Source organism: Callorhinchus milii, unplaced genomic scaffold, assembly GCF_018977255.1.
Source record: "Callorhinchus milii isolate IMCB2004 unplaced genomic scaffold, IMCB_Cmil_1.0 Scaffold1, whole genome shotgun sequence".
NCBI classification, from domain to species: Eukaryota; Metazoa; Chordata; class Chondrichthyes; order Chimaeriformes; family Callorhinchidae; genus Callorhinchus; species Callorhinchus milii.
In genome coordinates, this window is record NW_024704742.1 from 26,386,760 (window position 1) to 26,411,512 (window position 24,753).

The 24,753-nt window shown below is 42.5% G+C and overlaps 1 protein-coding gene across 6 annotated transcripts in view; it reads right to left on the reverse strand.

Annotated features, from left to right (window-relative positions):
- The window catches only part of LOC103181087 (janus kinase and microtubule-interacting protein 1), a 166,047-nt gene that overhangs the window by 130,395 nt on the left and 10,899 nt on the right, over window positions 1-24,753 (reverse strand). The window contains exon 1 of one of the 6 annotated variants that reach the window (XM_042338790.1): window positions 13,766-13,796. The exons of the other annotated variants lie outside the window; for them this stretch is intronic. The gene's annotated coding sequence lies outside the window, so the exon portion shown is untranslated. Of the gene's footprint in view, window positions 1-13,765; window positions 13,797-24,753 lie in introns of those variants that run through there. 6 annotated transcript variants of the gene reach the window in all.

Consider the following 24,753-nt stretch of genomic DNA (forward strand, 5'->3'; position numbering starts at 1 on the left):
TGCTGCCCATAGCTCAGACATGTTGAACCCTTTCAGGGAGCCAGTCCACCACTGGATGCAGCCCATTGATCCTGCTTAATTTCTCTAATAACCTTCCTGGATTTGTGATGTGTTTTGTCATCAGTTGCCTTTGCTGCAGTTTTAGCTTACTGTGAGGAACCTTCCAAAACTGCTTTAAAGGCCCTCTGCTTTCGTCTGATAGCTCTCCTTCCTTTTGTGGTCCCCTGACAGGGTCCCACTTCAGGGATGAGTTCCTTATAAGCTATAGCTTCAGTTTCATTTCAATCTCAGCTATAGCAGTAAGAAAATCCTTGGCTACATTGAGCTTCGCACATACTAAACAATTTTTATTGGTCAGCCAGATGCCTTGATACATGTGGAAATCTATCAGCATATTTAAGAATATCCAAACCAGACTGAGTTCTGCATATGCATGATACCTACAAACAGAAAATGTTCTGTGTCCGGAATCGAGTACACACTCTCTCACTGCTTACCAAATCCTGGAAAGCATTAGGTACAGGTTGGCGAGAGCCAAGATTTAGCAACCCTAGAGCGTGCATTAGGATATTGCTGGAATTTAACCAGGTAAAACTACTGAAATTACTGTATAATAATAATAATCTAGACGTCTCAAAGCGCTGTAAAGTGAATTGACTATATATTTGTTGGCGAAATGCGGCAGCCAATTGCGCACAGCAGCGTCCCACAAACAGTCGTGGATTGAGCGACCAAATTATTATTTGATTTTCTTTCTTGAGGGATTATTATCAGGCATGTGAAGTAAGGAAACTTGCCCAAGGTTTCGCCCTGCCGGGAATCAAACCCAGGTCTCTTGCTTGCAAGGCGAGTGCTCTAACCACTGAGCTACAGGCCTCCAAGCAAGGTTTCCTGCTGGCAAGCTTTCCCACTGCTTGTCCAGCTCAGACTAGCCTGCCCATTAGGTCTGCCACCTCCCCCCACCACCATATTGTGGTGGCCATTGTCAAGCACTCTGGGATGCTACCCTGTGTGAGAGGCGCTATATAAATGCAAGTTGTTGGTTTGTATGGTTAATAGGACATGAGAACTCAGAATCCTTCCCCTTAATCACTAAACACAATTCAAACGAAATACCCAAACAAAAGTACATGGACTTAACGGTCCAAAGGTTAACATCTAGAACAATACCTCCCCAGTTTGCAAAGATTTCTTTCCAACAAATTAACTAAACTATTAAGCTATGATCCTATAAATGGATCACACATTACTTGTAGCATTCGCCAATCATTGCAGATAAAATAAACCTCAGCTAAAGTCTCTTATTTGTAAGCTTTGCTCTTGAATTTATTATGAGAAGAAAAACTACCTTCATCAGAGCTTTGGAGCCTGAATGAGCTAAATTACCCAGATTATATGTTTTTTAATAAAAATGAACGCTGGATGACAAATAAATCTCATTAATTTAGGTTCTGTATCAATTGCACTTGTTGCTCTGAAATCAACTACAAATTGATCTAATGTGGCTATCCTTTTATCAATCAAATTAAATATTTCCCACAGCTTGCATTATTATAATAATGGCAGCTTTCATCTATAAATGGATCACACATTACTTGTAGCATTTGCCAATCATTGCAGATAAAGTAAACCTCAGAAGTCAAGTCGCACTCTACTGATCCTTCAGCTACAGTACTCCACGTGCAGGGAAATGCAAATCATATATAGGAAAGATATATGGCAGATGGCATATGTCTATGCAAGGTGTTTTTTTAAAATCCAAAAGCCATATTACCTTCCTTCATTACATCCGATAAGAACACTCTCTTTAGCTCCCCTGATGGCCCTAGAGATGGAGCTGGTGGATTTGAAAACAAGGTGCAAGGATGCATCCCTGGGATGGATGAAAAGCAAAAGGGAAGCACTCTGAACTGACAGCTGAGACCCTGGAGGGTGAACCTGAAGAAACTGATAGCAAGGGTGAAGGGCAACACAGAAGCAGGCATCCTTGCGTCTATTATGGCTAACCAGTCTCTTGTGGACCTTGTCTGAGATAACAAGGGAGTAACACCAACTTCAATTCTATTTGCTTGAGTAATTGGTTGAGTTTCCTAAGATCTAGAATGAGATCCCCTGCAACACAGAGATAAACACAAATTTACATTTATATAGAGCCTTTCACATCAGGAGGCCATCCCAAGGGATTTACAGGTCCTGGCTTGATACCCTAAATGCGGTTGGAAGCCAAAACTGACTATCCAGCGCCTTGAGAAGTCCTCCCGACGTAAAAGGCGCTATAAAAATGTAATTTGTTGTTGTTTACTAAGAGTGACTGACGTGTTAATGCAGAGCAGGGCCCCTTACTTTTAACATGTAAATGGACTTTGAACTGACATAGTCCAGGCTGACCACTGTAGTATTAACAGAATAGAGAAAGGCAAGAAAAATTACAAATGGGTGAGAATGGAAGCCAGGAGTGAGAAAAAGCATCCACTTTCAGATAAGAAGCTTATTCTTGTATTCTATACAAGAGTGTGAGGGAGGTCCTCAAAGATACGGGAAGAACCTTTAGGTTTTGAATTAACTTGGGCTTTGTTCAGGTGAAAATAAATGTTTGGACTAACAGAGGAAATCAAACTACTTGGAGGCAGCTCTACCAGTGGAGAAGCTTCAGTAGTTCATCTGACATCAGAGGACACAGTGAGCTTTATTAGATGCAAAAAAAATTAATTAAGGTATTAAGTGTTGGTTAGATTGAAGAGATTTAAGAGAGATGCACGTCTCAAAAGAATTGAAACGGACAAGATTGTTCCTCTATCAAAAGACAATGAAAGAGTTGCACTGAAGGAGCAAACAAAGGGAAAGAGATCTGATATCAACTATAATCATTAGTAAGAGAATCAATATGGTTCGATGATGAGTGGTGGTCATTGCTAGGGAGAAAGATGGATCACAGATGATAAAGAAGAGAGCCCCGGGGACCCTCAAGGGGGTGAATAATATACCGGTTTAATATATTTACGGTTGGCTCTGAATCTGTGATCAATGGAATTGTTGACTCCTGATTTTAGGATAAACTCTGCAAACACCAATTGCTGACAAGTGCAGTCACTACTATAGTGATAGGATCAAGATAAGTTTTCACTTTTACTTCCTTTTGTGAAAGTAGCATTTTAACCGTCGTGTCCCCCATTGTTTTTCTTCTCTCCCTCCCATAGTATCTCTGAAACCCAGAGATGAATGTACACATACAAAAACTCATTCCGTCACACCAAGCAGTATACTTCTTAATTCCCACACACAATTTTAAGATAGAGTTTACTTTAGACCCTTTCAATATATTGTATTTACCCATATCCTTCTGACGAGGAATGTGCAGAGTTTTCAACAGTTCATTTGGTGCAAAAAGTAACATTGGTTTATGTTGATATAACACAAACCTCCATCATTCTGTGCTGAGACTATTTGTACAGCAAAACAGTGGACAAGAGTATGTGTTAGCTTAATGACTGCTATACCCACCTTTGGTCATTTAACTAAGAACAGCTGCTCACTCAACACCAGAATAACTAATCCCCTCTCATCTCTACAATTTGACTGTTAAGTACCTGAATAATCCCGACAATAACCGAAATCTCAAAGCATCAAAACCTTTCAAAATTTAAATAAATGCCTCAGGCAGGAAGATTAATATTTTGCAGAATTTTTTAAATTTCTACCTCGCACCTCAGTCTAATTCTAAATTTGATAAAACCACTTTGGGATTACAAGTAATTTTCTACCAAACTGACAAAATACTAATTCTGTAAATTTTAAATCACACAAAGTATAAGAAGATTAAGGCAGGAGGAAGTCATGCTGAGGTTTGTGCCTTGTGCTGCAGCCTATTGAGAATTAGTGTGGCTTTTTATTCTCTCTCTGTAGGATACTGTACACCCAGCAACAAGAAATGTTCAATCATTGCTTGACAACTGTCATTTTTTCTTAATAATATCAGTCTTGTCATATCCTACTTTGTCACTTTGCTTTTGCTAGGAAGCTCCCTTTCCAGCAAATCTCACCAAACTCAAGAGACCCTATTATATATAAACTCACACAGCCAAGGCCTGGAAATGTATTGACACTGAAAAATTACCCTCAGGATATTCGTAGTGGAACATTTAATACGGTTGCAGAAAGGGGTGCTTTTTTGTGATAATAATGAATAATCCTAGCATTTGTTATAGTGTCTTAACATCAAGAAAGTCTCAAAGCACTTTCACAAAGTTTCTCGAAAATGCAGTGACTGTAGTTGCAGGCAAACACAGCATCCAAACTACGCACAGCAATGTCCCACAAAGAGTCATGAAGTGAAATCCCAATTTATCTGAACTCAATTTGAATCCTGCAGTAATAATACTACTCCTTACATTTGATATACAACAACAGCTTTCATTTCAGGAAGATCTATCAAGGCGCTGGAAGGTTAATGGTTTGCACCCGAGCTGTGCGTTTGATTTGAGAGGGACAGGGGCTAAAGCGGTGGGAATGGAAAGATGACTGAAGCCACGATCAAAGAGGAAGGTCTTGAGATGGACCTTGAAGGAGGCAAGGGAGGGGGCGAGCTGAAGGGACTCTATGATGGAATTCCAGAGTAGTTTGGGCAGAAAAACTGAAGGTCCGATCGCTGATGGTGGATGGGCAGGGGACGCGAAGCAGGCCAGTGCCTGTTGAGCGGAGGGAGAGGCAGTTCTGAAAAGGATTTAGAAAGACACAAAGGTAGGGAGGAGCAAGATCATTGAAGGTATTAAAAGGGACGACAAGGAACTTGAACTCAACCCTCTGGTGGATGTGGAGCCAGTTGAGCATGACAAGGATGGGGGGTGATTGGCTCATGGAGCTTGTTGCGAGAGAGGACATGAGCTCCAGAACTCAAAACAGTCACCTACTTGTAGAGAGAAGAATTGGGAAGTTCAGCGAGCAGAGAGTTACCATAATCAAGCCTGGACATGATACAAGCATGGATAAGGGTCTCAGCAGCCTGGTGGATGGTTGGGGGGGTGTGGGGGTTGGAGATAGATAGTGACAGAGGTGGGCAATGTTGCAGACGTGGGAGAATGCTGGTCAAGGCATGGATGTGGGATTTAAAGGACAACTGCACTAATGAGAGCCAAGCAAGAGAGCCTCTGTCTTGTTCATTACGGGAACTCTCTCCTCGTCGGCCTTCCCGGCACCTCCCTCCACAAGCTGCAGGTCATTCAGAACTCTGCAGCTCGTGTACTGTCCCGCACCAGGCTTCGGGACCACATCCCTCCCATCCTCGCTCGCCTCCACTGGCTCCCCATCCCCCAGAGGATCAAATTCAAGATCCTCATCCTCACCTACAAGGCCATTCACGGCCTTGCTCCCTCCTACCTCTCCGACCTACTATCTCCCCACATACCCACCCGTACCCTCCATTCCTCTGGCTCCGGTCTGCTCCACATCCCCCACCCTAACCGCCTTACCATAAGTGGCCGGGCCTTCAGCCTCTCAGCCCCGAGGCTCTGGAACTCCATACCCCAGTGCCTTCGCCTTGCTCCCTCCCTTTCCTCCTTCAAGGCCAGTCTCAAGACCTATCTCTTCAACCTTGCCTTCACCTCCCCTCTCGACTCTCTACCCCCTCCTCGCTCCTTCCCTTCCCTCCCCCTGACCATTTCCCCCCTGCTCGGGTCCCGACCCAACTGTCCAGTGCCTTGGGACGTCCTACCAACATGAAAGGCGCTCTATAAATGCAATCTTGTTGTTGTTGTTGACATTCAACTGAGAAAGTTAGCTCTTAACCACGACTAAACTGCATTGCGTCTTTTCACATTGGAAGGACATCCCAACGTACTTCATAATGTCCCACAAACAGCCATGAAGTCAAGAGACTGGGAGAAACTCCCTTCACTTTTCGAATAGTGCTATGGGATTTGACATCCTCCTGAACAGGCAGACCTGGCCTGAGTTCACCGTCTCACCTAAAGGACAGCAGCTCCAACAATTCAGTACCCTCCTGTATTGTCAACTTAGACTATATGAGTTCCATGACCCAATGTGGAGCTTGAACCTACAACCTTCTGAGGATGCTACCAACTGATGCAGACTGAAACAATACAGTTTTGACACAGCTTTATATAATAATAATCCTTGCATTTCATGTAGCGTCCTATTACATCATCAAAACATCTTAAAGAACATCACAAGATTTTATTGAACTGAACAAATCCATATGTTTCCCAAGTGTCAAGTTTTGTTGTGTGTCTTACTTCCATGAAAATTTCATATGGTCTCCCTCACTGCAAACTGAATATTCCATGTTGTCAGCAAGAACCACATGGTTTTAAGTTCTTTATTACAACGACGTACACTGAAACAGTGCCTTTCATATAAGAGATTGTCTCACAGCGTTTCACAGAGAAGTAGAAATTATTTTTCAATTTAATGTTTAATGCCCTTATTTCTTGAAGGCATTTTTGATTCCTTTCTTCTCCTGATATAGTTTCACAGTCACCTGTACCTCTCCCAAGTGGCCACTATTCATATGATCCTAATCCTCTCCTCACTTGCCCTCTACTGGGCAATCACCTTGCTTCATTATCCAAATCAGACTGAGAGTTCAACATATCTATGTCACCTACACGTGGAATTCAAAGCCCTCCATGGTCTTGCTACCCCCTACCTCTGCAACCTCCTAACCCCCTACCATCCTACTCGCTCCCTCCGCTCCCTCCGCTCCCTCCGCTCAGCGGGCTTCGGCCTACTTCAAGACCCATCTCAAGACCCTCCTCTTCAACCGTGCCTTCCATCACCCTGCTTCCCCCCCCCCCCCCCGCCCTCCCCAATCACGACCCCCAGCTCAGGTCTGAAACTCTGTCTGTCAGTGCCTTGGGACATCCTCCCAACGTGAAAGGTACTTTTGTTGTTATTGTATGAAATGGAATATGCACTCTCTGCTGGAAGGGTCACACCTTGCTTACGTATTTCAAGTGTGTTAGGCATAGATTGGCAGAAACCAAGTCTTGGGGACCCCAGAGTGTGTGTTGGAGTTCAACCAGCTAAAACCACATAGGCTGCCATCCTTACCAATCCACATATGGGCATCATCAACAGGGGCCTCTAGCAAGAAATCATGGGCGACAAACCATGGTGTATTCCCTACTATCCAATCTAGAGTGCTGAGACCAATTGTAGCACAAGTTCTATCTCGATTGAGATCAGCTAACTCTACACAGACCAGGAATTTGAACCTACAACTGTGCTTCTTCTCCTGATATAGTTTCACAATCACCTGTACCTCTCCCAAATGGCCACTATTCATATGATCCTAATCCTCCTAAATTTGCAGGGCTGTGGGGAAAGAGCAGGGTAGTGGGATTGATTTGGATAGCTCTTTTAAAAGAGCTGGCACAGACACGATGGGCCGAGTGGCCTCCTTCTGTGCTGTAAAATTTTATAATTCTATGCTTCTGCAGTCCTGACTCTTCACTTTGTTAATGTATTCAATTCACTCTTCACAGCATACAATATTCATATCATTTTATACTGATAATTCAATATGCTGCACAAGAATTTTAGTTCTGTACGCTAAAGGCTATGTAAATGTATGATAAGGCAAAGCTGGTCCATTACTATTCTGAACTGAGAGCAGCCAGGAACATGCACAGTCTACACAAAGCTTCATTATTCCTTAACACATGTGGTTGTAATTACTGTTCCTTTATAAGACATTTGGTACTTTGAATATCTTTGCATTATATAGTGGAGTACCTGAAAGATGAATGAAGTTCTTTTTAAAAAAAGTCCTTTGTGATTCTTACATAAATGGCATTCTGAGAAGAAGCAGTTACTTAATAAACAAGAGGTTTTACTTACAATGGGCTCAATTACAAGCCACTTTGGGATGCAATTGCTCTGCAGCTAAATACCGATTTGCATGTCAAACAGTTAACAACATAATAACGTTTCTATTTGATGGTGGCAGCTGGCTCACTAATTCTGTTGAGCAATCACTTTCCAAGAGGAAATGTGGCCTTAACACAGTCCCCATACCAGTGACTGTGTCAGCAGTATTGGAAAGGTGACTGACAACAAGACAAGTATTGTAACAGCCAAGATGGAAAGGAACCATTTCATACTGATCAATCCACCTGGATTGATTTCTCAGCGAAGGAATACAGCTCCAGAGAACTGGCTCACTTGCCTCCATGTTAAATAACAATACTCAATTCACATTCAACAAACACTTAATCCATCTACACACATATATAAAAAAAATTAGAAAAGGAACCCAGATAATTCTCTTGAAACCACCTGATCTCATACCACCAGCCACACGCTCATAGCTAAGGCTCCAAGTCTTTCCATTGTCCACAAGACATGGTCAATCTGTTGCTGCTTTGGTATGTCTGCATTTCCCACTTTGTTCCATCCTTATTTATGTGTGTAGGCTTGTTCAAGTACAAAGGTTAATTTGTTTCTTTTTTCACAGGTGTTTGTTATGTAAAAATAGGTAAGAAAGAAAAAAAATCACAAAACTATTCAAAGAGCAACCCTTTTTGAAAAAGCTATTTCCATCGCACTTTTATAGACATGAAACAATGACAAAAATCCAGTTACTACACATTCTTGTTGTCTGGGAAGTGTATATCCTCTCTCTCCCTCTGGAGGGACACATCTTGCTTACCCAATTCCAGAAAATTTTAGATGCAGATTGGCAAGAGCCAAAGTTTGGGGACTAAATGTTATTCAGGAAAGTTAGGAGGAATAGGAAAAGTGGTTGAGTTTCCATATATGTAAAGGACAAGGGGTGGTCGGGGTAATTGGGCCAGCATCTCAGGATCAATTATGATATGAAATTCTCTGGTCAGATGTGCTCAACAAGATCCAGACTAATATTAATTAGGGACTTGCTACAGACCACAAGGTCACTGCGGGGAGACCAACTTGTTACTTATTGTCCTCATGTATGCACGTCTTCAAGGGGCCAAACTTCCGCAGGTCACTTGTGCCTTTGTGTCCTCTGTGTCTAGATTTACACATGCTCATACTCTATCTGCAAACGCATTTATTTTCTACCATCAGACACAATGGGAAGCGAGAGTTCTGGGTGCACGATTGGTGCGAAACATGTTTAAAACACTGACCCAAGGTCAAAAACACGGCCAGGCAAGCACAGAGCCGACACTGATTTTTTTTTTAATTTAAAAGAGCTCCCACTATTAACAGCTCAGCATCACGGAAAGGTTTTCTTTTGTAAATATCAGATTTTAAAAAAAATATTAACATAAGGAAAAAAAAATCCCTGGCAATTTTCTTCTGCACGAGGCTTTTATAATGTCACTCCATGGCATGTCAGCTCAAACAGGTTCTCCCAGCTGTGTTGTTCATATTGAAATTCTGGAGCAATGGATTTTCACATCAATGCACAAGGCCACTAATTGTTCTCTCCCACCCCCCCTCAACCAAACACTCATTCAGACTACTTTCAAATCCTCTTATACAGTGATGATTACACTGCTGTGAGCAATTGACTGCCGTGCTTTGACCATAAAATACAGTCAGAAGGCACTTTACAGTAGAAACATCGACGACGTGATAAGACGCTGTACCAAATGCAAGGATTATTAAATTACTATTATAATGATTACAGCATTGAAAATAGTGGAGTGCAAAGTATTGAAAATTAAACTAAAACCGAAGAGCCTATAGATTAAGGACCATAGACTAAGGTTCAGCAATGAACAAGCTGCAGGCAGCCAGGTTTCTCAACTGTGTATCTATTTTTCAACGTCGCAGTGTGGAAAGATCTATTCCTATTCCATGTTGCGTGTATGTGGTCAGTCTTAGTTCACTAACATATTAGCAATGTGCCTTTTATATTTGTGATCCAACATCTATTTGAAAATATTCTGATATGGTAAAAACAATACAGTATTCATTTATCAACAAATTATCAAATAACTCCTCCTGGATTGATTTGTTTGATTCATACTTTTGATGGCTTTTGACCAAAAAAAGATTTCTAGATGAAAGTAACATTTAACATTTCAAAGAATATAAAGCTTTAATATTTCTCTTTCTGCAAGTCACCAAGGGGTGGTTGAGAAACACGGAAAGCAAATTTTTATTGACTGACTTCTTACACAGGAAAAGGGAGATAAAATGTGAATATCATTCATTTACAAGGTCCACTTCAGGATAGTGACAGAAGCAGCAACCCAAGAGTTGCCTCTGCCATAAATACAAGAGCTGTGGCAGGTCCACATCAATATTCTGATCATCTCAAAAGTTCTGCATGAATAATCAGCAAGAAAGATCTGCATGCACACCACTTTTCATGCCAGTAGAATTCTCTCCATACAGTCTTGTCACCAGGAACAACCTTGGTTACTGGAGAGCCTGTATCAGGCTTAAAAAATCCTCGGACATGGATCTGTATGATCTTTAGCAGCCATCAGGGTCTGACATTCACGATTATTAGAAATCTTTTATCAGACATTGAAAAAATTATTCTAATTTACCAGAATCATCTCTTCCGCTATCGCATTCCATACAATGACCTCAGTTCCAGTTTCATTTACCTCCAAACTGAAGGAGGGCCTATTATGACAAGTAGTTTACAAATAATAATAATCCTGTATTCTGTAGCAAACGCAGCAGCCAATTTTGTACAAAACAATGACCAAGAAACAGCCATGAAGTGAACAATTAATTTTGTTGGTGGATTGTTGGCCAAGACACCAGGAGAAACTCTTCTTTTGGAATAGTACCATGGGATCTTTAACGCCCACCTGAAAAGGCAAACAGGACCTTGATTTAAGGTCTCATTTGAACAATAACACCTTTACATTCGCAAGCAAGGACCTGGGTTCGCTTACCTGGCAGTGTTAAATTTTAAGCAAATTTCCTTAATCTACACACCTAGCAGCAAGCAGAACTAATGGCTGCTAGTCGATTGGTGGATCACTTTTCTGGGATGAATAATCCATTCCAAAAATAAATAATAATTTGGCCCCTCAATCCATGACTGTTCCTGGGACACTGCTGTGCGCAATTGGCTGCCGCGTTTCGCTCACAAAATGTAGTGTCAATACACAGTATATTGTGTGAAGCACTTTGAGACGTCTCAAAGACATAATAATAATAATCCTTGCATTTAATATAGCGTTTTTCACGTCGGGAGGACACCCCAAAGCGCTTCGCAGAACACACTGATAAAGTGAATTGACTGTATATTTGTGGGCGAAGGCGGCAGCCAATTGCGCACAGCAATGTCCCACAAACAGTCGTAGATTGAAAATGACCAATTTATTATTGTTTTTGGTTTTGAAGGGATTATTATTAGGCGTGTGGAGTAAGGAAACTTGCCCAAGGTTTCGCCCTGCCTGGAATTGAACTCAAGTGTCTCGCTTGCAAAGCGAGTGCTCTAACCACTGAGCTACAGGACTCCAATATGAACCGCTATATCAAATGCAAGGATGATTAGTATTATTTATATCGCACCCTTGAAGTAGGGCAATGTCTCAGAGCATATCATCGGATCTGGAGGTAATGGTGCCAATTAAAGCACAGTGATCGTTCAATATTATGCATTAGAACAAACAGAAACTTTTTCTGTGCAATATGTCTAATATTATCCAACAACAGTTCACATATACTGTACTAACAAGTCACTGATTTCATTGTAGACGCACCATCCCACTCGTCAAAATTATTTTTTAATAATAATAATCCATGCAATTAATATAGTGCCTTATCATGTCTTTGAGACGTTTCAAAGCACTTCACAGAATATACTGTAAAGTAAACTGACTGTGTATTTTGTGGGGGAAATGCACAAACTACACAGTCTTTAATAGTAAAACAAACAGAACACCTCCATCAACATAATGCAAAATACTGCAAATGCTGGAAATCTGAAACATGAACAGAAGTTGCAATCGCTGGGAACACTCAGCAGGTCAGGCAGCATCTACGGAGAAAGGAAAACGAGTCAACATTTCGGGTCCAAGACCCTTCATCAGAACTGAGGCATGTTTGGAGAGAGAGGCTTTTAAGGACTAACAAAGAGGGGGGAGGCAGGTCAGGGAAGACAAAGGAGAAAATGGGGTAGAGGACAGTGGATGATGAGTTAAAGAGGTATTAATGATGTAAAACAAAGGGGGAGAATCGCAACAAAACAGGCAGAGAGAGAAAAGGTGTGTCTGGGACCCAAATGATGTGGTAATGGCCACAGAAGAGGGGGAGGGTGAGCTGTCATGGTCTGAAATTATTGAAATCAACATTGAGGCCAGAGGGCTGTAAGGTCCCTAGCAGATAAATGTGGTGCTGTTCCTCGAGCTTGCGATGTGGTTCATTAGAATATTGTAGGAGACCATGGATGGAGAGGTCAGAGTGCGAGTGGGAGGGAGAGTTGAAGTGGCAGCAACCGGAAGCTCAGGGTTGTGTTTGCGAACAGAACGTAGGAGTTCGGCAAATTGATCACCCAATCTGCATTTGGTCTCCCCAATGTAGAGGAGACCACATCGTGAGCAGTGAATACAGTAAACTACATTGGTGGTAGTGCACGTAAATCACTATCTCACTTGAAAACTGTGTTTGGGGCCCTGGACAGTGGTATGGGAGGAGGTGAAAGGGCAGGTATTGTATCTCCTACGCTGGCATGGGAAGGTGACAGGGGGAGGAGAGCAACCATCGGTGGTGATGGGAGGAATGAACCAGGGAGTCATGGAGGGAATGGTCCCTTCGGAATGCTGAGAGGGGAGGGGAAATATATGTTTTGTGGTTGGATCACCCTGGAGTTTCCGGAAATGGCAGAAAATTATTCGTTGGATGTTGAGGCTGGTGGGGTGGAAGGTGAGGATTAGTGGGACAGTATCACTATCACAGTTCTGGGGTGAGGGCAGAGTTGCGGGAAATAGGGTGGAACAGTCAAGGGCCCTGCCTACCACAGCGGATGGGAATCGTCGGTCAAGCAAAAAGGAGGGCATTTCTGTTGCTCTGGTGTAAAAGGTGGCACCGTCAGAGCAGATGCAGCGGAGGTGGAGGAAGTAGGAAAAGGGAATGGAGTCTTTACAGGAGGTGGGTTCAGAGGAAGTGTAGTCCAGGTAACTATGGGAGTTGGTGGGCTGGTAAAAGATATCTGTAGATAATCTATGCACTGAGAACCTCCATGTTTTACACATGTGTTTTATAGTCAAAGGGTCAGCAGAATGCACAGGATCGGAAAACACCATTGCAATTCCTCTAGCTGGTCCCAAAGGTAAAAAAAATAAATTCTACACGACCATCTCACGCATTCCTTTGTGATCCATTGATGCAGCAACAAAAATAACATTTTTAAAATGCAACACAATGAAATCTATCTCACAACCGTGAAAGCAGATTCCATCTGAAATAATGTCTGTCTCAATTCTCTCTTCCTCAAGAATATTCCTAATCTTCTGGCAGTTTCTGTACTCACTTGTCATCCGGTCACTGTGTTCTGCACAAGTAATGAATACATTTTACTTTTCATACAATAGTAACATGCTAGTTTTCAATTTCAATCCTGCTCGATCCTTGCTCTCTTATCTTCAAAACATCTTACATCTCTCCTTAGAGAAGCAGAAACCAACCTTCATTGTTGTTAAGCGAGACTTTTATAATAAACAAACTGCTGAAAGGCAAAATGTCAAAATGAGACTGACCAGATGGACTGTGCGAGCCTTCTACAATCCTTCACATTCCTGTGTTCCAACAGCAGTCTCTTTATACTTGGTTTAAAAAAAAGGAAGTAAAGTACCTGTAGTTTCATGGCTGTTTGTGGAACATTGATATGCTCAAATTGGCTGCTGCTTTCTTCCACAAAACATAGTCATTCCTCTTTATAGTATATCGTGTGAAACGCTTTGAGACAGCCTCCCGATGTGAAAAACTCTATGCTGTACGAAATGTAAAGATTATTATCCCACACCCTTTGTTTCACAGCAATCTTACTGAAACAGACTCTCGCTCCAGCCCTGCTTCCTACTGCCAGATACCAGCAGAGATTAACGTTCCATAACCGTGCTACTTTTCCCATCCACTAGGATCCTAACACTGCTCAGTCTGCATCGACATGCACAATAACAACTGTCTTGTTGGCTGGAAGTTGGCCAAACTGCCTCATAGGTGAACAGACTGATTTCACCTCTGCATTATTCTTTTTTGCAGACTTGCTGAATACATTTTTATGCTTGGTTAAAGACTCTGAAACCAGAGCAGCAGAGCAAGGCCAAGCTCAAGGACATCTGACAGACATCATCCATGACACTGAGGTTTGCACTGTCAGTGATTCTCACTGACAAGAGTAATCAAACACAGATCTGAGCTGGGTGCAAATAAGGCTTTACATCAAAATGTTAGAAATACAGAAGTCAAATATCCTTTGTGCTGTCAGTGCATTGCAGTAAGATCAAAAGGATGTGTCATTGTTGGAAGAGATATAATTGAAAAACTAATGGAATCAATAATCATAAGTAAACTGAAAGAGTACCTATATCCTAATAAATGATAGCAAATGCAGCTTCAGAAGGAATAGATCTTGATTAAATAATCTTGTGGAGGTATCTCGATGACATTGGAAACAGTTATTCCTGCTCAGCTCTTGTCAACAACAACTTGCACTTATGTAACACCCTCCACACAGGGTAGCATCTCAGAGCGCTTCACAGTGGAGGAATCTGACTCCGAGCTGGGGGGGGCGGGGAGGTGACCATAAGCATGGTCGAAAAGGAAGGTTTTCAGGCCGACTTGAAAAAGGGGAGAGAGGGGACAAGGTGGAGGGATTGAGGGAAAGTATAGTGGAGCATAGTGGCTGAATGCGCGACCTCCAATGGTGGAGGGCGCGAGGGACAAGAAGGAGGTCGGTGCCAGTCGAGCAAAGGCGCCAGGGGATGGATTAGGAAGTGAGGAGGTCAGAGAGTTAGGGAGGTGCCAGGGAGTGAAGGGATTTGAACACAAGTGTGCGGATCTTGAAGTCAATCCATTTGGTGATGGGGAGCCAGTGGAGCCATTTGTAGACATACAATTACAGTTTGTAGAGATACAATTGAATATGCTGCATAAGAATGTTAGTACAAACATTACATTAATTTGTGCTAAACCTAAGCCAGGCCATTACTATTCTATCAATGAAAGCAGCCAGGAATATACACAATCTACACAAAGCTTCATTATTCCTCAATAAGCACAAGCAAGTAGACTTACTGTTCTTTCCTCCCCCAATATTTTTGGCACTTTATCTGACAGCTCATACAGAAGAGGACTTGTACAATGAATGAGGTAAAAACCTGTTCTTTGTGACATTAAAATGCTGTTCAAATGACCCATCACAGCTATCCAGCTACCGGCCCACGTTTTCTGTCTAAGGTCCTGAGAGAGATGTCGCCTCCGAGCTTCGCACTTCCCTCTCCTCCCACTCCCTCCATGAGGCCCTCCAATCGGGTTTCCATGCTGCCCTCCACTTCGTCTCTGCAAACGGCTTCTCCTCCAGCCCCCGCACCTTCTCGTGCAGTGTTCCTCAGGGCTCTGTCCTCGGTCCCCTCCTCTTCACCTTACACATGCTCCCCCTTGGAGACATCATCCGCAGACATGGGGTAAATTTCCACATGTATGCGGATGACACCCAACTCTATCTCTCCGCCTCCACCCTCAACTCCAGGACTACTGGTGTCCTGACAGACTGCCTGTCCGACATCAAGTCGTGGATGAGGAACAACTTTCTCCAACTGAACGTCAGCAAAACCGAGGCCTTCCTAATTGGTTCGCGCCAGCGTTTCCGCACCTCGGGCATTGCCAGCATTAACCTCCACGGCTGCACACTCAACCTCACTAAACCAGTCAGGAACCTGGGTGTCTTGTTTGACCCTGAACTGTCCTTTCTCCCCCACATCCGCGCCATGACTGGCACTGCTTACCACCACCTCTGCAACATTGCCAGACTCCGCCACTGCCTCACCCCTCACCCCTCACCCAAGCATTCGGCACATTAAGGCTCAATTATGGAAATTCCTTCCTCATCGGCCTTCCCAACTCTTCCTTTCACAGGCTGCAGATCATCCAAAACTCTGCAGCTCATGTACTCTTGCGCACCAGGCTCTGTGACCCCATCATTCCCAACCTCGCCTGACTCCACTGGCTCCCCATCTCCCAGAGGATCGAGTTCAAGATCCTCGTCCTCACTTTCAAGGCTATCCAGGGCCTTGCCCCCTCCTACCTCTCTGACCTGCTGACTCCCTACCAGCCTGTCCGTTCCCTCTGATCAGCGGGCTCCAGCCTGCTCCGTGTCTCCCTCCTGACCCACCCTACTATCAGTTGCCGGGCTTTCAGCCTCTCTGCTCCCACTCTCTGGAACTCCATCCCACGGTCCCTTCGCCTCGCTTCCTCCCTTAACTCCTTCAATGCCAGTCTCAAGACCCTTCTCTTCAATCGTGCCTTTGGTCGCCCTCCCACCTCTCTGTCTTCCCTCACCCCTACACTACCCCTTCCCCATGCTCAGATCCCCAACCCCTGACTCTTCAGTGCTTTGGGACATCCTCCCAACGTGAAAGGAGCTCTATAAATGTGAATTTGATGTTGTTGTTGTAGGGTGGCCACAGGTATGGTCGAAGAGGAGGATCTTGTTGTTGTATTCTACAAAGAAGCTATTACCTACGTACGAAGTGAAGTGTCATTAACACAACACTTAATTAACAACATGCCTCCTGGAACACACACTCCATATTTAAAACATTCAAAAATCTACTCACATGTCAGAGAGAGATAATGCATGCAATATCCAATAAAAATGCTTTTGAAGGCAACATCTGTCTCACCAGCAATTAAGATGAGTCAATACACTCTTTTACGAGGAAAACATGGGCCCATCAAACATCCACCCTGTCACTGAATCAGTGTCGGCACCTGATCAGCCAGGTAAAGAAGCAGCATATAAGCTCACTGAATAAATTCCACTTCCAACTAACACTCTACTTGGTGAGGTCGCTCCAACATGTCATCGAATCAGCATGATCACCTGGGGTGATCACCTGGAACTAGTCCACGCTGGTGTCGAATATACTCTATACGAGCTCCCACCCCTCCTAATTCCCTCTCCCATACTCCTCTATTCCCTTCTCTCTCATTTTTCTTTGGTCAGCCGGGTGTCTCACACATGCGGAAACCCATCACCATGCTTAAGAGTATCCAAACCAAGTTGAGATTTCCAAACATTCCCACCTACGCATGGAAATCCCAAAGAGATTCTTGGAATGGAATGCGCACTCTCTCCCTGGAGGGACTTATCCTGCTTACCTAATTCTGGAAAATATTAGGCGCAGGTTGGCAAGAGTCAAGGCTGCAATCAACAGAACTTCACAGGCGAATACTGCATGGAAAAGATGCACTTTATAGAATACAGTCAGAGTTTAACTTCAGCAAACACTACACTGTAAATAATAATAATCCTTGTATTTGTGTAGCGCCTTATATCTTCGAGACGTTTCAAAACGCTTCATAGAATATACAGTAAAGTGAATTGACTGTATATTTTGTGGGTAAAACCTGGCAGCCAATTGCCCACAGCAGTGTCCCACAAACAGTCGTGAATTGAGTGACCAAATTATTATTACTATTAATATTTTTTGGAACGGATTATTACCCCTGGAAAAGCGATCAACCAATCAACTAACAACCGGGTTCCTACTTACTGCTAGGTAAATAGAGGCGTGTGGAGTAAGGAAACTTGCCCAACGTTTCGCCCTGCCCGGGAATCGAACAGCCATCTCCCTAATTCGCAGAAAGTCCTTTAATTGACTGGTCTTGGCTAAAATACATTAGACTAAATAAAGAACTATTCCGCTGGATTAAAACAAATTGCAAAGTGACAGTCGGCATCGGCCATATCAATAGATTATGTTGCATCATTTGTCTTTGAGAAAGGGACAAACAGAACTGCTGATGTCCTTATTTGAGGTACCAATTGAGATGCTGTCAATCAATGCAAGTTTACATTTCTATAACGTCAGGAGGACATCCCCAAGCGCTTAATAGTACTGGCTGGGCACCCTCCAACTGGGGTCAGGAGTCAATGGGAGTGGAGACAGGACAATAGGAGACTGCTATTTAGAGTCCTGTAGCTCAGTGGTTAGAGCACTCGCTTTGCAAGCGAGACACTTGAGTTCAATTCCAGGCAGGGCGAAACCTTGGGCAAGTTTCCTCACTCCACACGCCTAATAATAATCCCTCCAAAAAAAAGCAATAATAAATTGGTCATTTTCAATCCACGACTGTTTGTGGCTGTGCGCAATTGGCTGCCGTGTTTCGCCCACAAATATACAGTCAATTCACTTTACAGTATATTCTGTGAAGCGCTTTGAGACATCTAGAAGACGTGAAAAGCGCTATATCAAATGCAAGGATTATTATTATTATTATTACTTGTGCTGTAGTTCTGAACCTCATTCAATCCTTTGTAATTATTTGTTACAAGAATAGGAGGAAATTTTAGACAATCTGTTATGACCCTGGGAATATTGCCTGTGAAATCAACTGTGTATTACCAGTTTCAGTTAGTAGGCTGAAGGACATTAGCAAAAAAATGAATAAAATATAATTAAACTGTGTGATACAAAGATTAGCAATGTACACAACCCCCACAGAGAAACACTAACTGTAATGAACCATTTATTTTAGTCAAAATACAGTATATTGGCATCACAATAAACCAATGTATCTTCAAGATAAGAATTAGACTGGCACACTTTGACTCTCTACCTCTAATGAATCAAATGCAGTTTATTTTGGTGGAAATAATTTGGAGCCTATTTAAAGGCTGACAGATTTGGGGGGGTATTAAAAAAATTGAGAAGTAGGTAGGCTACATTTTTAGCTTTGCCTTAAAAGGAACAAAAGTAATTCTGTTCTACTCTAATGTTCTAATGATCCCTCAGAGGTTTGAGTTCAAAATTATGGTCCTCACTTTCAAGGCCCTCCATGGCCTTGCTCCCTTCTACCTGTCCAACCTGCTAACCCTTTATCAATCTGTCTGCTCCCTCAACTCAACAGGTAGGCCATCAGCCTCTCTTTGCCCCCACCCCCGGATCTCCATCCTACATTCCCTTTGCCTCGCTTCCCCCTTGCCTCCTTCAAGGTACGCCTCAAGACTCTCCTCTTTGACCATACCCGTGGCCATCCTACAACAACAACAACAACAACAAAATTACATTTATATAGCTCCTTTCACGTTGTGAGGATGTCCCAAGGCGCTGAACAGTCAGGTGTCGGGGCCCGAGCATGGGGGAGGGGTGGTGTAGGGGTGAGCAAAGACAGAGAGGTGGGAGGGCGACCAAAGGCACGATCGAAGAGAAGGGTCTTGAGACCGGCCTTGAAGGAGGCAAGGGAGGAAGCGAGGCGAAGGGACCATGGGATGGAGTTCCAGAGTGTGGGACAGAGAGGCTGAAAGCCCGGCCACTGATGGTAGGGCGGGTGACATGGAGTAGGCCGGAGCCCGCTGAATGGAGGGAGTGGGCAGGTTGGTAGGGAGTCAGCAGGTCAGAGAGGTAGGACGGGGCAAGGCCATGGATGGCCTTAAAGGTGAGGATGAGGATCTTGAACTCAATCCTCTGGGGGATGGGGAGCCAGTGGAGTCGGGCAAGGGTGGGAGTGATGGGGTCACGGAGCCTGGTGCATGAGAGTATGAGCATGAGCTGCAGAGTTTTGGATGATCTGCAGCTTGTGAAGGGAAGAGTTGGGAAGGCCGATGAGGAGGGAGTTCCAGTAATTGAGCCTTCATGTGACGAATACATGGGTAAGGGTTTCAGCTGCCTGAGGGGTGAGGCAGTGGCGGAGTCTGGCAATATTGCGGAGGTGGTGGTAGGCAGTGCCAGTCATGTGGGTGAGAAAGGACAGAAAGGACCCTCTCTGCCCACCACCCTCCGTGATCCCAACCACCCCCCCCCCTCCAATCTGGTCCTAATCCCCCTCTGTTCAGCATCTTGGGACGTCCTCCCAACGTGAAAGGCGCTTTACAAATGTAATTTTGTGTTGTATTGTAATGTGATGATCAACAGTATGTTTTATCCCCCATATCTAATCAGATCTTTCACTCCCTGGACTCAAATAAGGCTTTTTGCCCTGAAGGTATGGATGACTTTATAATCTCAATACGCATCTCCAAATTTACCCTTAGCCTTTGCGACCTCCCAATGCTCTCTTCAACACAGTCTTTCTCCTCAGAGATTCAGTTACACTATCTTATCACTGAGAAACGTGGTCGCACTCACTTTCAATCTGCTGCCTTACATTCAGTTTCTGAAGTTATGGAGACTGCCACCAATTATAACACTGCCCAGCACCTTCAAAGGTTTGAGTGAGCAAAGTTCAGAGTTTTCGATGTACAAAAAAAATCAAGATAAAATGCAGAACATGAAGCACAAAGCTCAGCTGACATTGCCTGAGACAAGCAAGCAAGTACCATTCCACTGCCAACATGCCACATCAGTTGTCGCACAGCAATAACACTAATAGGCATAGCAACCCCCCCATCTTAACAAGATCAGAGTGCATTAGAACCACTCTGATGAATAACCCTATAGAAATTAGGTGAGAACACATTTGTGAGTGTCAGCAGATAATGGGCTGAAACTATCAGTAAAGACATCATTTTAAATTGCGAAACACAGACCTACCTCTTTTGCCCAAAATAGACACCATCAAAATTAAACAAAAATAACATCCATCGTGATGGGCAGAGGCTTTTGTAAATGGCAATAATGATCTTGAAAGAAAATGGCTTGTGAACATGTTGAATATTTATATCCCCTGTTCAAAGAGTTTCATCTGAATGATTTGGGGGTAAATTATGCATTTTATAAAACTAAGTTGCCAAATTATAAAAGACTACAATCATGTCTCTAAGTTTTAACACATCTGATTTGGGGGGGAAATAATGTCACTTGCTATTCAGAGACAATTCCTGCAGTAATTGTGATCAGCATGAAGTCCTCTGAGACATTATATTGTAACTATTGAGTAAAACAGGATCAACTGTGTAACAAAGATCATGATGGAAATAAATTATTTCTAACTCTGATATATATATAAATATCTGTACATAATTTATAAAAAAAACTTCAAAGTCTATACAACCAAAATTAGTCCAATGGATTAAACACAAACTATTTATGTTTACATTCCATTTCAAATCCTTAATTCCAAGTCCAAATTATGAAATAATAGTCATATGCTGTACCATAATATTAATAATAAAAAACCTAATAATCCTTGCATTTTGCATAGCACCTTTCACATCAGGAGAATGCCTCAGCTTCACAGGATTTTACTGCGAAGTGTAGGGATTGTATATTTGTAGGCGAATGTAGCAGTTAATTTGGAAGTCCTTTAGGGTATTGGTTAGAGCATTCACTTTGCAAACGAGAGGACCTGGGTTTGATTCCTAGGCGGAAAGAAACCTTAGGCAAATTTCCTTACTCTATACTGCTCTGTTTATCTAGCAGTAAGTTGGAAACCAGTTGTCAGTCGATTGACAGATCAATTTCCGGGGGTAATAATCCCTTCAAAAAATAAATAAATAATAATAATAATTTGGTCACTCAATCCGTGACAGTTTGAGAGAGTTTAAACCTATTTCAATATAATTTTCAAAAAATATTCTCTGAATTATATGCTTCATAAAAAATGGATGTCATCACTTTTTGGAATTCACCCTCTGGAACTCCATCCTCACAGTCCCTCGCCTCGCCCCATCCCTTGCTTCCATCAAGACCTGTCTCAAGACCCTCCTCTATGACCGTGCCTTCTTCGGTCACCCTCCTACCCCTAACCTGCCCACTCTCCACCTCTCCTGATCCCAACCACCAGTTCGGGTGTGGATCCCTGATTGTCCAGCACTTTGAGACGTCCGCTTGACGTGAAAGGCACTATACAAATGTAATTTGATGTTGTTGTTTTACATGCATGTTCTATTAAATTATTTTCCCTTTTTTCTCCTAAATATTAAGCCAAGACTGATGTGGGAAGGCACTATTAATGTGAACCTGACACGGTTATCTCTGGTTAAAAATCAACTGATTTTTCCTAAGACTTATTATTCAGTAAAACCCAATCAACCAAATCTCACCAAACAGTGCTGAGCATTCACAACTTTCTGAGAGCACAAGAGTGTGCTCATTCACAACAGCAGCTCAGTGTTTACAAAGGGCCATGGGGTGGGGTGGGGCTGTGGAGTGAATATGTATTCAAGTCAGTTTACCTATTTTATATTACGTATCACCATAGACATTGATTCACGTTACCAGTTTGAGCCCAGTATTCCAACTCAGCTACATGAAAGCAAATTAATTTTAGTTTTGTTGTAATAAATATTGGCAATTTGTTTCAAATGTATTTTAAGAGATCGCCATAAATGGCCATAACCCCCAGGAATGCAAACACTATTTAAAAAAAACTATTCAGTAACTCTGGTGAATAAAAGCTATTCCAGCACAGTGAAGGCACAGTTGGGCTAAGAGTCCATATAGTATGTGAGATAAAATTCATTATCATCTAAAATTTTAGAAACTTCTTAATTTCAGTCTTAAATGTTTTTTTCCCCCCTAGCTCTTGAAATAAACTGACTTGGAAACTGAAGAATGAATTTAGGAACCTCTCAAAATTCTGAACCACCTTAAATTTTACAACAAAATGAATGATCTTACACGAGGTGGAATTTCAGGCCTGATGTTGCTTACTTCTACTAGTTCAAAGCCTGGGTCAATTATGCTAATATGGACAGAGCATTCTCCTAAGGAAGTCTAAATTCACAAATATTGTAATATTACAACTCATTAGCCTTCAAGTGATACTAATCACAATTAAGAAATGCCACATCATCAACAACAATTTGTTTTGGTCAGCCAGGTGTCTGACACATGCGAAAACCCATCACTGTGCTTAAGAGTATCCAAACCAAGCTGAGAATTCCATGCATCCCACCTGCACATGGAAATCCCAGAGATAGATTGTTGGTTTGGAATTCCACTCTTTCCCTGGAGGAACGCATCCTGTTTACCTAATTCCGGAAAGTATTTGGCACAGGTTAGCAGGAGCCAATGGGTGGGGATCCCAGAGTGTGCGTTGAAGTACTGCTGGAGTCTAACCAGTTAAAACTGCAACTCAAACAACACAAATTACATTTATATATCACCCTTCATGTAGGGTAACATCTTGGAGCACTTTACTGGGATGGGGTTGGAGGGCGGAGTGGGAGAGTTGGGGGCGAATGTGACCATAGGCATATTTGAAGAGGCAGGATTTGAGGGGGAATTAGACAGAAAGAGAGAGGGTACAGAGTGGACAGAGCACTCCCAGGCTTCCCCCATACATTTGCCGCTTGAACTGTATGATCATTACTTGTTCATAAACTAGTTATTTTCTGAGACTTGTCCTTGGTTCAGAATTACGATATCAAATAGATACATTCTTATTGTGTCTGAACGAATTCTGGATGTTTCAAAGATAGTGGAGTCAGCTGTTGCAGTGTATTTTGCAGCTTCTTTCAATATCTGCTTAAGTAAAATCAGCGAAACCTTTTCAGGAAACAAAATATAAATTTTAAGAATGATAACCGATGGCTTAGCTCCCAAGTAAAGTGTTACCTTATTACATTGTAGATTAGATAATATTACCAGCAATGGACATTCATACATAAGCAGCAGACTCTAATGAATTTTAAGGCCTCATAGAAAAATGAAAGAAAATAATAATAATAATCCTTGCATTTGATATAGCGCTTTTCACGTCTTCTAGACATCTCAAAAGCTACAAAAATGAGCAGGGAAATATAAGACACAATGGTGCATGGTGCATTCCTAGCTCTGAAGGTAAAAGCATTGGAGCAAAAGTTTGAGATCCTGCCCCCAAACTCGACCAACGTTCAACCTGACTTCTTTGAATACCAAGTTTGCAAGTCTCTTGCTGGGTTTACTGATTCTTCAGTCTAGTTTGTTAATTATTCCATCAGGCAACCGCAAAGCATAAGAGCTCAGACAACCAGGTTGATCAAGGTGGCAGAGAGGCTGAAGGCCCGACTGTCGATGGTAAGATAGGGGACATGTGACAGGCTGGAGCCCGCTGAGCGGTGGGAGCAAATAGGTCGAAATGGAGTTTGCAAGTCACAAAGATAGGGAGAAGCAAAGCCAAGGAGGGCTTTGAAGATGAGGACGAGGACTTTTCACACATCAAAGTTTCATCAACAGCCATGAAGTGAATGACTAATTTGCCTGGAACATATCAGCCAAAAGAAACTTCTTTTTTTTCAAATAGTGTAACGGTATCTGAAGCATCCACCTGAACACTCAAGTGGATCTCAGTAAAATGTCTCATCCAAAAGACAGTGCTTTCAACAATGCAGTATTCACACAACATTTTCTTTAATTAAGTATATCTGTTGAATATATTATAGCACGTAAAGGGTTACTCCACATTGAGATCATTACAAATAATCACACAGATTTCAAGTCTGGAGCAGCTTGTTTTTCCATCTGTGCATAATATATTATCACAACTACAACTTATTGATTTACAAACCTAAGGTTGGTTTAGTCATTTTACTTTTGAAAAGTAATTCTAAGCCAAAGCTTTCTGTACTGTAAACACTACATTATTTAAATACTGTGTGTTATGAAGTTATTCATAAAAAAAGAATCCAGTCATTCTATACAAACACAAGGGACCAAGGTCCAACTGCCATTAAAAATACATAGCCTTCAGGTG